Source organism: Pelodiscus sinensis, chromosome 5 (genome assembly GCF_052426305.1).
Source record: "Pelodiscus sinensis isolate ZL-2025 chromosome 5, ASM5242630v1, whole genome shotgun sequence".
Classification (NCBI taxonomy): domain Eukaryota; kingdom Metazoa; phylum Chordata; order Testudines; family Trionychidae; genus Pelodiscus; species Pelodiscus sinensis.
In genome coordinates, this window is record NC_143056.1 from 118,709,008 (window position 1) to 118,722,463 (window position 13,456).

Below are 13,456 nucleotides of genomic sequence, written 5' to 3' on the forward strand. Positions count from 1 at the left end.
CTGTTCTTTGAATGGATTTGGAGAAGCTTTGGCTAGTTTTTTGGGGAGAAAAGGCTTGTTAAGTCTTCCTGGTTCTGGGCCTGGAGGGTCCGAATATGTTGTAAGACTACCAATTATTTTAGGAGAAATATGTGAGTATATTCTGTAAATATTCCCTTTTTACCCTAATCAGCAGAAATCACTGAGCTCCACTTTGCTTTCTACCTTCCTGATAGTTAATTAGCTCACTAAGTTAATTTTGTGCTTATCAGTCCAAAGCAAGAGGAGCATGAAATTAATTTAGAGGCCAAATCTTGCTTTTCTTACTCGATCAAATTCTTCTTGATTACCGTGAGGGATTTGCTTAAGTTAGGACAGAGTTCAAATTGGGCCAGGACTTCAGGATTTGGCCCAGTAGGTACTAGTTCCATGTAACATGGTATTTTGTTTTCATTTTCTCCATCCTCCCCCCACCTCCAAATGGAGCCACAATGAGACAACTCCATAAAGACAGCAGGCACCTTCTGTAATTCCATTGATTTCAGGAGTGAAAGTAGCACAATGCTTTTAGAGTATTTTAGGGTTCCATTCCTGGCACTACCACAGTTGTTTCCAAGATTCTATTTTACTGGCATTTTCTCATAGTAGCAATGATAGGCATTGTCTATTCTGTTTTGCCACTAGACATCCTTTTTCCCAGTACAGGCACCCTCTAAACTTGACCAGTGCCAAATCAGAGAATATGCTGGACTATGGGAGGTCAATAACGTCTAGCAGCATTACTAACACTTCCATGGACTGGTGGCTGTAAATAAACTTTAGGGAACTGCAGGAAAACTGGCCACACCCATGTTAAGTGGACATCCGGCTAATTAAAATAATACCAGACCCCGGATGTTGCCAGAACAGAGAGTGCCAGATTAGAGAAGTTCAACCTGTAATGCCATTTGGTTTTAGGCTTGGGAATTCCTCCCTTGCACCCCTCTCCTCTGCTTAAGTAATAATATAGCTCCTCCTCCACCTCTTTTCTTCTCTTCAAAGTATAGCAAATCTTAACCTTCTGAACTAGCCACACAGAATCTTCCATGAACAGTTTGCAGCCACACTGAAGAGAGACAGGCTGGATTTATTAGGGATGTTCTTTCTCCTTAGTTTCTTCCTTGTACTTCATTCTGCCACCTGAGTCCTGCTTTATTTGCTCTCAGCCAGTGATAAATAAACCAACTCCACTTAGAAAAGACTCAAGCCAGAGCCTGAATTTCCCCTTGTCTAAGTTCTTCCTCTGCAGAGTCACTAAATATTTCCCACTCTCCTGTTTCTTTTTCTCTCTTCCCCCCTCTGTTTTGCACTGTTCAAAGGGCCACTATTGAAGGATATTACAATAAAAATGAGTGGCCTGATTTGCAGAGCTGCTGAGTACCCCAAATCCTCATTAAACTCAGTGAGGACTCAGCTCCTGTGAAACAGAGATCAGAAATGTCAAGCTTTACAAAGCAAAAATTAACAAAAGCACCCTTTTCCCACACCATCTTCTTCCTGCCCCTCATGGGTTGATGGACATTCCCCTTTAGGAGGCATTTACATATGACAGTTTCTGAAGCCAGTCAGAATTGGCTTTATTGATGCACCTGGGATCCCTTCAGGGATCTAATTTGCAGCATGGGATTTTGTAATTTCATGCTAGAACAACAGAAAATGGATGACTAACTCATCCAGAAGGAAGGCATTATATAACAGGAGAAAAGAAGAATCTGTAGTGACAGTGAAGAACCTTTGGAACAATCACATTGTTAGTTTTGGAATGCGGTACACCCTCTAACCAGTTTTAAACAACAAGAAAATAAGATGCATGTTGGGGTGGGGGGGAAGGAGGAAGAAAATAGACCAGTATTAATAAACCTCCTCTTCTAAATTCACTTGGACAAAAATTAAGCATACTTATTGTATATTGTTGAATATAAATACCATATATTGTCCAAGTATCTTCTCATTAGTCCCAGCTTTCTTTTGAAGAGGCTCTGAGAAGGATACCTGTTCTGACACACATAGCATCTATAGTACCACTGGAGAACCCCAGTTAACAATTCCGACCAGTGGGACTTTTGGCTCAGGGATGCATCCAGTGTGGTATAGGTCATGTCAGGGGAGCAATACATTTGTATTTTTACATGCCGTCACTACACTTTGTCTAGTTCAGAGCAGAGCTTGGTTCAGAGTAGAGCTTTGTCCATGAAGAGCTGTGGGTGATCTTTTGGAATCAGGCCTTGGAAGGATTTGCTGACATCTCATGGAAAACTTCAAAAGATGCTGAGCCAGATGACGGGGCTAGCAAATCTTAACCTTCTGAACTAGCCACACAGAATCTTCCATGAACAGTTTGCAGCCACACTGAAGAGAGACAGGCTGGATTTATTAGGGATGTTCTTTCTCCTTAGTTTCTTCCTCCACAACTCCACAACTCAATTATGCAGTGGAATAATGTAATGGGACTTGGACAGCCTCATGGCTGGTCATAGGAGCAGTGTATACAGTCCTACATTGACTACTTTGCTGCACCTACATAGGAACCTATCAGGGTAGGGCTGGTGGGAAGAGGAGGAGCAGCAATACTCAGAGCTACAGCTATTTGAGCTGACGAGCAGTCTGTAGGCATTGTGGGAAGAGACTGCATAAAGTACAGCAGTTTTGGGTCTGCTCTAAATTTATTTTTAGGCCTGCTTCAGCTCCCAGCCAAGCCTGGAACCTGGAAGGCACAAGGGTGACAAACAAAATCTTTGCCACTCTTTCCGCGAGCTGCACCCTTTCTCTTTAGTCTCTCAAAAGAGAAAGCACATGATCTGATCTGTGTAGAAATCATTTTGGTAAGGATAACTTACTGGTCTTTGCATCAGGTTTGAAGCACCTAAGATTTCTAATCAGTGCTTTTCTGTGTGATGGTACTGCTGATACGCAGTACCAGCACCTCCAGTCAGAGCTCAATAACTTTTCCCCTGGAGTACCGGCACCTTTTTTTTTTTAAAACAAAAAAGCACTGTTTCTAATACACCAGAGGCAGATAGATCAGATCTCGGTGAGGGATTTTATATTAAACCTTTAAACCAGGATCCTGCTAGCTTGCAAATGCCATGCTTCAACTTCCATTTCTTCAGCCTGAGGAGCTGAAGGCAATGGATCTTCCTTCCTAGCCTGGTTGAAGCGGTCACCAGCTGAGCTGATTAATTGCCTCCAACTACCATCTTCAGTGCTTTAGGCTCTATTAAGTCAGAAGAGGCGCCTCTTTATTTTCAGGGTGCCCTCTCTTTGTGTGAGATTCCATATCTGAGTTGATATTGAATGTTATTCTCAATGAAGTGTGTGTTTTCCTTCCAGGTGGAACGGTCTCTTGCCATGTACTACAAGGCCTCCATGTACCAATGAATATTCCCTCTGGTCAATATATGAGTAAATGGGAACACATTCTTTACATCTCCATACCATTGTGATCTTTTATCATAACCCCAGTTATAAGTCTTCTCCCCAATCCATCCTAAAATGAAATCCTAGCCCCACAGAAGTCAATGGCACCAATATTTTACCTCTAATCTCTTTTGATGTCATTATTGATGATTTTCCATATCACAAATAATGTTTGTCACAAGACTCTGGAATCTTTTGTATTTCTGCTGCATTTTTGTGATGATGGATGACCAGAACTGAACACAATGCTGCAGCTGAGTACATATCACTTATTTAAGGAAAGGCATTCTAACTCAGTTTATTATTTTCTATCCCATTCTTTCTGCAACCTAACTTTCCCCCTTTCTCTTTAACTGCCATTGCACATTGAACAGAGTTTTTTATTGAGCAGTACACAGTGAGGTCCAGATCTGTTTCCTAAGTGGTTATCGTTATCCCCAAGCACGGCAATGCACATGAGTAGATCAAATTATTCTGTTCAATGTCCATTTCTTTTCATTTGTCAAAGTGAATTCCATTTGCCATTGTGCTGCCCAAATGTGCTGCCTTGTGTTATGTTCCTTTGGAATTTCTCAGCCTTCACTAACCTACATAATTGTGTGTCATCTGAAAATATTGCTACTTCACAGTTCCTACTGTTTCCCAGATCATTAATAAATATATTAAGCAACAGTAGTCCTAGTATGAAGCCTTCAGTCACTGCTCTGTTAATCTTTAGCTGTGTTGGGAACTGACCATTTATTTCTGCTCTTTGTTTACTATTTCCTAGTCAGCTTCTAATCAATAACAGAACTTTACCACTCACCCCTTTGCTACTTTGTTTCCTTAAAAGTCTCCTTTAAGAGTTTCAAGTGTACAGGAGGAGCAGCTGGTTGAATCATGGGATTGTGACATCAGAGTTCTGTCATGCTCTTAACAGGATGAAAGTTCTCAAGGTATGCCAAGGTTCATTCCGGTCAGAGTCAACAGCCTCACTTGATTGCTCCATAAACACCCTCAAGCCAAGCAAATGGAGACTTCCTTGATTCACAACCTGTCTACTGCAAACAAAAATTTACAGAATCAAATATGGGATCTCAAAGAAGCCGCTGTAGAGCTTGATGCCGAAAACCAGAAATTGATGAAAGATAACAAAGAGATAAAAGAAGAGAACAGGAGACTGCAAGCCAGAGCAGACTGTTTCAAGACATTAGTGGAAGACCTGCAAAGAGAAGTAGACAATGCCAGGGAGATGGTGGAAGGAAGAGAAGACAGAATTAATACATTAGAATTCCAAAATAAACACCTGGAGAAAATAAACGAACAACTAAACATGGAAATCATGGAAATGGCCTGCCAGATTTCTGCGTATCATGATATTGACCAGGAAAAAGACACATGTGGGGTAAGAAACATAATATATGAAAACAAGCAGTACCTGAAACATCTAGAGACCAGTCTAGAAAATGAACAGCATCTGTATGAAAAGGAAAAGCTTGAAACACACCAGTTAAGGAAGACATTGGAAGAACTTGATAAAACTGGGGAGTCTCAGAAAAATGACATCACGCAACTGGACGGGCAGCTGGTAACGTCAACCGAGGAAACATCATCAATGAGGGTGGAGAATGAGGACAAGTTTCAGGCTGGTTCATTATTGAGGCAGGCTGTTGAAGTCAAGTCGGGGGAGAACTTGCTTCACAGTCCTAAGAAACACAATTTCCTCTGTTACATTTGGAATCTCTTAAAGCTCTTGCTCATAATAATGGCTTGGTTGGGACTTGCAACAGCTTTGGTATTATTATACACTTATGTGTTCAACAACAATTTTATATCTGACAACCTACCACGATGGGTTAGTGACCATGACCTAGACATGCTGAGACAGATCTTGTCTCCGTATCTTATCTGGAAAAATGATGGACTGTTGCCATTTTGAGCAAAGCTGCATAGCTCAGCTTAGCTCTCCATGTCAGCTTAATTGACTCTATTTCAGTGCCTTCATGCATGAGTTCAGCTCCACATTAAGATAATACCCCTTTATAAATTTTTATTTTAGAAATCCAAATAAACTAGGTAATTCAGGTCTCCTTTTGCCAATGTCTGGCTCACATACAAAGAATTCCGGTGGAGTGGAGAGGTAAGATTTCACTTTACAGCAGCCATGCCCATTTGTCTCTCTCATACCATGACTGCTTAAGCATTTTATAATCCTCTTTCAACCAATTTTCCTGGTGCTTGATGATCTGTAATTCCCATGATCATCCAAGCAAAGGAACCAGTAGCTCAGAAATGAAGAGAGAAGAGGAAGGCTGCTTCACTGCTCTGAGATCATTTTTGTGTGGATACAAAACAGTTTTTATAGAAAACAAAAACTTTTCCCCGTGTAGACGAGTCCTTATTTCTAGAGAGGACCTGGTGATGAGATTAGACTGCAAATCTCCAGTATGATGGTTCTGCAGACTATTGAGCAAAAGTAACACATACTTTTTGCCCAAGTAAGCATGAATGTGTTGTACTTCAGTATGCACTTCATCATGGAAAGAGAAAGCTCTATAGCCATCATAACATGTTTTTTATAACAGCAATGAATATATTTCCCTTAAAGGTGCACATAACAGAGGGCCCAGTACCACTGCCTCTTATGTCAATAGCAAACTGGGCGTTTTGGTAATTATCTACCTCCAGTAAAAAACCAGGGGAGCACTTCTTGCCTCGGGCAAGGGAACATAACATTTAGTTTGTGCTAATCTGGCTAAGATTGGGTTAAACGGGATACTTGATTCTGGAATTCACTTCCTTTTTGGTCTTCCGGTCGCTACATTTGTTCATTGCAAAAATCTATTTCCTCAGGTTTGGAGGAAGGGTGTGGAAGGAGTTTAGAGATGTGGATGAAGGGAGAGTATACAGCTGTATGGGTTAGGATTACATTTTCATTATGGACATTAGTTCAGCCTGTGCAATGTTTTTACATTTGGCTAATACATTTTGTATGTGCATCTAAAGCAATGAACAGAGGCTTTTTAGCGAAAACAAAGCAAATGTCATTTTTGTGGAAAGAAAATCCTAAAGACCAATATGGCAATGAGCCAAATGACAGCCATCTTGAGGCTTCAGAATTATCCCTGACTTTTATGCACCAAGCAGATACGCCAACCCTGCCAAGCAGATGCTAGCAAATAAACAGTCAACTGAACAAACTTGATACCAAAGAGAATCTGAAGGGGAAGGAGAATTGTGACACCACAGCATCACTTTTGCCAGGAGATATGTGCAGTGAGTGGCTGGTAGTAGTAGAGGCAGGAAAAAATTCCAAAGATGAAAGGGCAGCAAAACCCCTTTAATCTCCTTCCCTCTTAGATTGTGTGACAAGGAAGAAAAGGTTGTGTGGAACAAGGAAAGAAAGAGATAATCTGGGAGGAAAGAGGGCAGGTGGAAAGCATGAAGATAATTTCACAGGTAAGGTGAAGTAAATAAAAAGATGGTCTTATGTTTAAGATGTTGAAGCAAGACTCTGCCGCTTGTTTCTTTGGTTATGTCAGGAAAATCAGTTAATCTCTGTGTCTGAGTTCTCAATTTGTAAAAAGGGGTAATAATATTCTATTTGCCTCTTGTGTGTATTTAGATGCTAAATTATTTGGGTCAGTGATGTCTCAGGGGTATGTGCAGTGCTTTGACAAGGGGACCCAATCGTAGTTGAGGTCTTTTTGTTTCAAGCATGATGCATAACAGTGAGAGGTGAACTACAAAAGCTGAAGTTGTCTAAGATGCAGGAAACTGCAATTTGTCAGTTGTGAATTAAAAAGACTACCTTCACTTAGTCACCCCTAGCTATGGTGTGCCATAGGTTGTGAAGCAGAACTCTCCACTCCAGTCAATTGGTTGCATATGTTCACCAGAGAGAGGGTAATAGCTGGAAAACAGGGAGACAACAGATTTGCTAGACAAGGTGGGGAGGGACTGTCTCTGTGCTCCCTCAGAGCTGTCCAGAGCACGCTGTGTGGGGCTCTGACAGCCATTTAAAGGGTCCGGGGCTCTAGCCACTGCTAGTGCCACAGTAGCAGTGGCAGCAGTTGGGAGCACCTCGCCCTTTTCAATTTCCAGAGCCTGGGGTAACTACCCCTTTGCTCCCTCTCACCGCATCAGCAGGGCTGCAGTGATTAAAAATTAAGAAGGTGTAAGATAAAACCTGACCCACGTCCTGCTGCAGCCTACACCCAGAACACAAGAGTTATCTGCTACTTTCTCAACAATTTACACAAAACTCTAATGGGCTTCTGAGGTCAGCTGTCAGCACAAGTAGCATTTCAGCATTGCAAATGTGTTTTAAGTATTGTTGTCCTTTCTCAACCCAAGTGTCGAGTCAAAGTTCAGGACCGTGGGGATGTCCTAGTTGTAAGCGGAAATTGATGGAGCCTGGTATTTTCTTTGACACAGTCTTATTTATTTACAAGGAATGTGCCAAGTCCCATCTCTCCAAAAGCAGAAGCCACCAAGAACAATAGGGATGGTTTCTTTGCTTACAGTCAACAAACCTCATTAGCCAACACCAGACTCTAAAGCTTTCTCTGTTTTGCTCACTTTTTCCAGAGTCACACTGTGCTAACAAGCTTCTTCTTGCATTTCTTGCCTCTCCCTCTCTCTCTGTTCTGGTCTGTTCTCAGGGCAAGTATACGCATAAAACACTGCATCGGTGTAGCTGTGCTACTGTATCACTTAAATGAAGATGCTCTAAATCAATGGGAAAGAGAGATCTCCTGTCAGTAAAGCTACCATCTCTAGGGAGGTGAATTAGCTGTGTTGATTGGAAAAGGTCTCCTGCCAACAAATCACTGTCTATACAGGAGATTAAGATGGTACAGGTTGAAACTCTAAAATCCAGTACTCTGGTCCAGCAACAACTGTGGTCCAGCAGGTGTTTCCATTGCAGGATCCATTGCAGTCCACATGCTCAGTAAGAATCACATTTTCAGCAGCAGCAGCTATTGCCTTTAATTTTTTTTTAACGTTTCATATATCTTTGCATACACTAGTTGGCCTGAACCAGCTTTTCTGAATGTGACCTATTTAATTTTTGTTGGTTGGTTCATGGGCATTTCTGGAATTAACACATTTCAGAGACTTCCTCACACACAAGATGTTAGCGAGAGCTTATAGGATTGCTACAGAAATACACGGGTATGCTCTGATCATGTGATTCCCACTTGCTCTGTATTAATTCCTGGTTTCTCAGAAAATATATGGGATTGGAGCACGATTTCTGTTTCTATTGTAGGAGAGCTCATTGGGGATTGGGACTGCCACACATTGTGCTTCGCACCATACCACCCTATTAAAAATAATCCCTATCCTAAAGAGTTTTAAAAACAACAAATAGTCTAGTAGTACCTTAAAGACTAACAAAACATGTAGATGGTATCATGAGCTTTCATGGACATAGCCCACTTCTTCAGATGAAGTGAAGTGGGTTGTGCTCCCTAAAGCTCATGATACCATCTACGGCTACGGCTACCCTACATGCTCCTCGTGCAAGAAGCCTTTTGCACAAAAACTTCTTGCACAAGAGCACATCCACACTGCATGGATGCTCTTGCGCAAGAAAGCTCTGTGAATGGCCATCAGAGCACTTGTGCTTTTTCCTATAGGGGTTTCTGGCACAAGAAATCCCTCTGGAGCATCCATACAGGCCTTTTTGCACAATAGCTGTAGCGCAAAAAGGAGTTATGCCTTGTAAAAGGAGGTTTACCTATGCCGGAAAAGCCCTCTCTTCTGCCATTTTACTGTTGATTTACTTGTGCAAAAGTGCATTTGAGTGGACTCTGCATGGGTATTTGTGCAAAGACAGCTAGTTTTGTGCAAAAACCTTGCAGTGTAGACAAAGCCTACATGTTTTGTTAATCTTCAAGGTGCTACTACACTATTCGTTGTTTTTTAAGTTTTTCCAGTTACAGACTAACTCGGATACCCCTCTGAAACTAAAGAATTTAGATCCTTAATAGACTGGGGAAATAGTCTCCTTGGTTTACACACAGCAAAGTGAGGCAGACAGAGAGTAAGTCTTTTATCCAAAATGACACAGGAAGTCTGTAGCAGAACTAGAGTTGCATGCAGATCTCATGAACTTTAACCTCAAGACCAACATGCCCCTCTATAAGTCTACGTCATAGATTTTGCCTCCCCTCGAACACTCATCCAACCAAATTCTAAGGAAATTCTGGTCCAGCTAATGGCCAGAGCTCAAAAAAGGGAGCTGGGAACACTGTGGTATGTTTAATGATGGACTTTTCCTGAACTCGGAGAACTTCAGGGTCAGGGCTGATTTTGATCTGAACTCTGCAGCTCAGGCCTATTTCTACACGTGATTGTGACTCTGCCACTGAAGAGTGGCAGAGTCATACTTAGGGTATGTCTAGACTGCATCCCTCTGTAGGCAGAGGGATGCAGATTAGGCAGGTCGACATTGCAAATGAGGCAGGGATTTAAATATCCTGTGCCTAATTTGCATAAAATGGCCGCTGCATTTTCCCGACTCAGCACTTTGTTGGCAAAAAGCGGCAGTCTAGAGGGGGATCTGTCGAGAAAGAATGCTTATGCCTCCTGCAAGAGGGATGCAGTCTAGACATCCCTTAGGGCCAGGGTTTAGCTCCTCCTGCATGGGGGTATTGAAACAGAGGAGGAAAGAGGGTACAGCCCATAATTTGTCCATAGATTCTGAGGAATGCAAAAGAGAGGGGAGTGGGTCTCAGCCAGTAGGGCAGGCAATGCTAGGGTCTCAAAGTATGTGGGGTGGGAGGAGAGGAAGGGAGGAGATTGAGGGGGAAGCCATGCATTCGCCCATTCTGCTTATTCATAAGTCTGTGCTGAAATGAAGGCTGGCTCCATCTGTTGAACTGGCATCACAAAGGGCCCCCTTGCTCCTCACAGGCATAGGCCTAGATTTTTAGCAGTATTTAGACATTGTTGCCTAAACCTAATTTTCAAGAACCTAAATCCCATCAAGTGTCAATGGGATTTGGGTTCCTCAAGGCCTGAATCCCTCTTGAAAATTAGATTTGGGATCCCAAATCTGTTAGGCGTTGCAATACTTAGAACAGCAATGCTTAAGTATTTTTAATATCTGAGCTCTAATCCCTTCACATATCACTATGTGGGTAGTGGTCTCCTTTCCCTCCCCAGTGCAGCTCTGACTCTTAGGAGCCATAATTTTACCTTGGCCCTGTCTGTGTTTCAATTTCTCTTGTGAATAACACTTCCCCATCTCATAGAGGCATTGGGGGACTTAATTCATTTCAGCTTGTGATGTATTTTGAGGTTCCTGAAAGATGCTCCACACACAAAGGTCTGAGCACCTGCACCTCCCATTTGCTTCCCCTGGAGAGGTGGGTGCTTTGCATGTCTGACAATTAGGCTCACCAGTCGTTCAAACACAATTGGCCAGGTTCTCAGCTGATGTAAATCAATACTGATTTCAATGGCTATGTGCTAGCTGACATCACATGAAGCTCTGGTCCAGATGAGATGATCCCTCCTCCCCCCACAAGCAAAACATACAAGCAGACTTTCATTGCAGGCATCAGTTCAAGACTTTTAGAATGAACAGCTCTTTTTCAAGTGGCTCTCTCAGTTCCTCGATAACTGCAATATTTAGCAGGGAAAGCCCACGAGAAAGCTGGTAGTAGAAAAATCAGACCACATGTGCCCTACTGTACTTTTAAAAATAATCTTTTCCAAAGGAACTGTAGACTGGGGCCTTTTAAGGAGATAGGGCTTTTAATGCTGACAAGTGTACTAGCATGTCAACGGGGTAATGAAGTTAGTTCTGCTCTGAGTAGAGCCTGGAAAACAGAAAATTTGCTTGCAAGGTTTGTGATTAAACATCTAACAGAAAGTAATGATTTGCTTGCAGGCAGCAAAAATAAAGAGACTGAGGGAGAGACAATTAGAGCAAAGAACCTGCCAAATATCACTATTGGAAGCCTTCCTCATCTTAAAATCTTTTTAATATTCACCGTTAATTATAAAAGCTAATAGCTATAACATTGAAGTACCCAGTGGGGGAATGCATGACATTTAACTTGCAGAATTCCCTTCCCCCCCTCGACTCCATCTTCACTCATGAAACTGGAGTTTATTCTGAAAGGGGGGTTTGCTGATTTGCATGTGTTTTCAGTTAAGCCAGTGATAGCATGGGATTAGCTAAATTACAAAAGAGAAACAGTTTCACAGCATATAAGCAAAGACTCTGTGTAATGAACTAGAGTGAAAAACCCATGTTGGCTTGTGAAGAAATCCATTTCTTCACAGTGTAATGACAACAGTGCTTCTCTAGTGAAGAGACTCATTAGACCGTCTAGCCAGGTTCCAAAACACTGGTTACACTAGGGACATTGGTGGGAAATTTCCCATCACTGTTGGAAGCCTTAGAGTCTGAATCTCATTTACACTATGCTCCCTTTATGCTGTGCTGGCAGTGAAAATGGGCATTGAAGATGGTGTAAAGGGGCTTCAGTGTAAATTAGACTCAGGTTCATGGTATCTAAAATCAAAATGTGCCATTGCCAATAGTGATTTCAATACCCTGTCATCCAACCCTGATCAGAACAAATCTAACAAACAAGGTGCATTAAACAGTGTCAGCAGCCAGATTCCCTATTTACGCTAAGCCTCCTAATATCAACCCTACAACTGGGGTTAGCAGTAATGGTGAAATTGCCAAACATTTCCCTAGTGCAAAGTCCAAGGGACCAATGCAGAACTGTATATTTCTCAGTGCTTTGCCCAGTTTCAAATCTCTCATGTGATGGGGCATCCTGAACTTCTGGACCATTGGACTAAGTTAAATTAGCCTCTCCTCCAATTCCCACCATTATGTCTTGCCTCTAATCTTCAGTTCTTAGACCTGGCTGTGATGCTGGCCTCTGACTTCTGACTAAGACTCTGGCTAATACTAATAAGCTGTGTCTAGACTGGCCAGTTTTTCCGGAAAATCAGCCGCTTTTCCGGAAAAACTTGCCAGCTGTCTACACTGGCTGCTTGAATTTCCGCAAAAGCACTGACTTCCTACTGTAAGAAATCAGTGCTTTTTGCGGAAATACTAAGCTGCTCCCATTCAGGCAAAAGTCCCTTTTGCACAAAACTTTTGCAAAAAGGGCCAGTGTAGACAGCTGAGATTTGTTTTGCGAAAAAAAGCCCCGATTGCGAAAATGGCGATCGGGGCTTTTTTGCGCAAAAGCGCGTCTAGATTGGCCACGGCCGCTTTTCGGCAAAAAGTGCTTTTGCGGAAAAGCGTCCGTGCCAATCTAGATGCTCTTTTCCGAAAATGCTTTTAACGGAAAACTTTTCCGTTAAAAGCATTTCCGGAAAATCATGCCAGTCTAGATGTAGCCATACTTAATACTTCCAAATGTAAACTACATCTCAGGCCCATCTCTCCAATGGGAAGAACTACATCGCTACTTCACTAACTTTGGGGAGATTTGTATTAAAGTACAAACTGGAATCTGATCCTCATTTAAACAGTCCCTGGTAAATTTTGAAATTCACACCTTCTGGAAGAAAATGGAATAAAGAGGAGGGTGAATTCTCACCATCGCTTTTGCCATAGTTTAGTTGGAGACAGTTGCCTCTAAGGATGGGTAAAAGGAGAAATTGCATGTTGGCTGATCCAATTATGACTGTTTCTTTAAACAGGAAATGTGCATGCTGTGGCCTACGTTAGGTACAAATTAGGTTTTGGGCCTATGGTAGTCTAAATATAGAGGCGTATGGGAAATTGAATTTGCTAGTGAAAGAGTATGAGAAAAAAGTTGGATACACATAGCTATGGGAAAGAAAGAGTTAGCAACATATCCCTGATCCAGGGATATGTTACTGTTATGTTTTACAGGCAGTCCCCGAGTTACGCGGATCCGACTTATGTCGGATCTGCACTTACGAACGGGGCTTTTTCAACCCGGAGCTCGCAGGCAGCGGGACCGCCCAGAGCGCAGCTGTCCCGCCACCTCGACCTCCGGGGTGAGAAAAGCTGCTCCGGGTGCCCCTG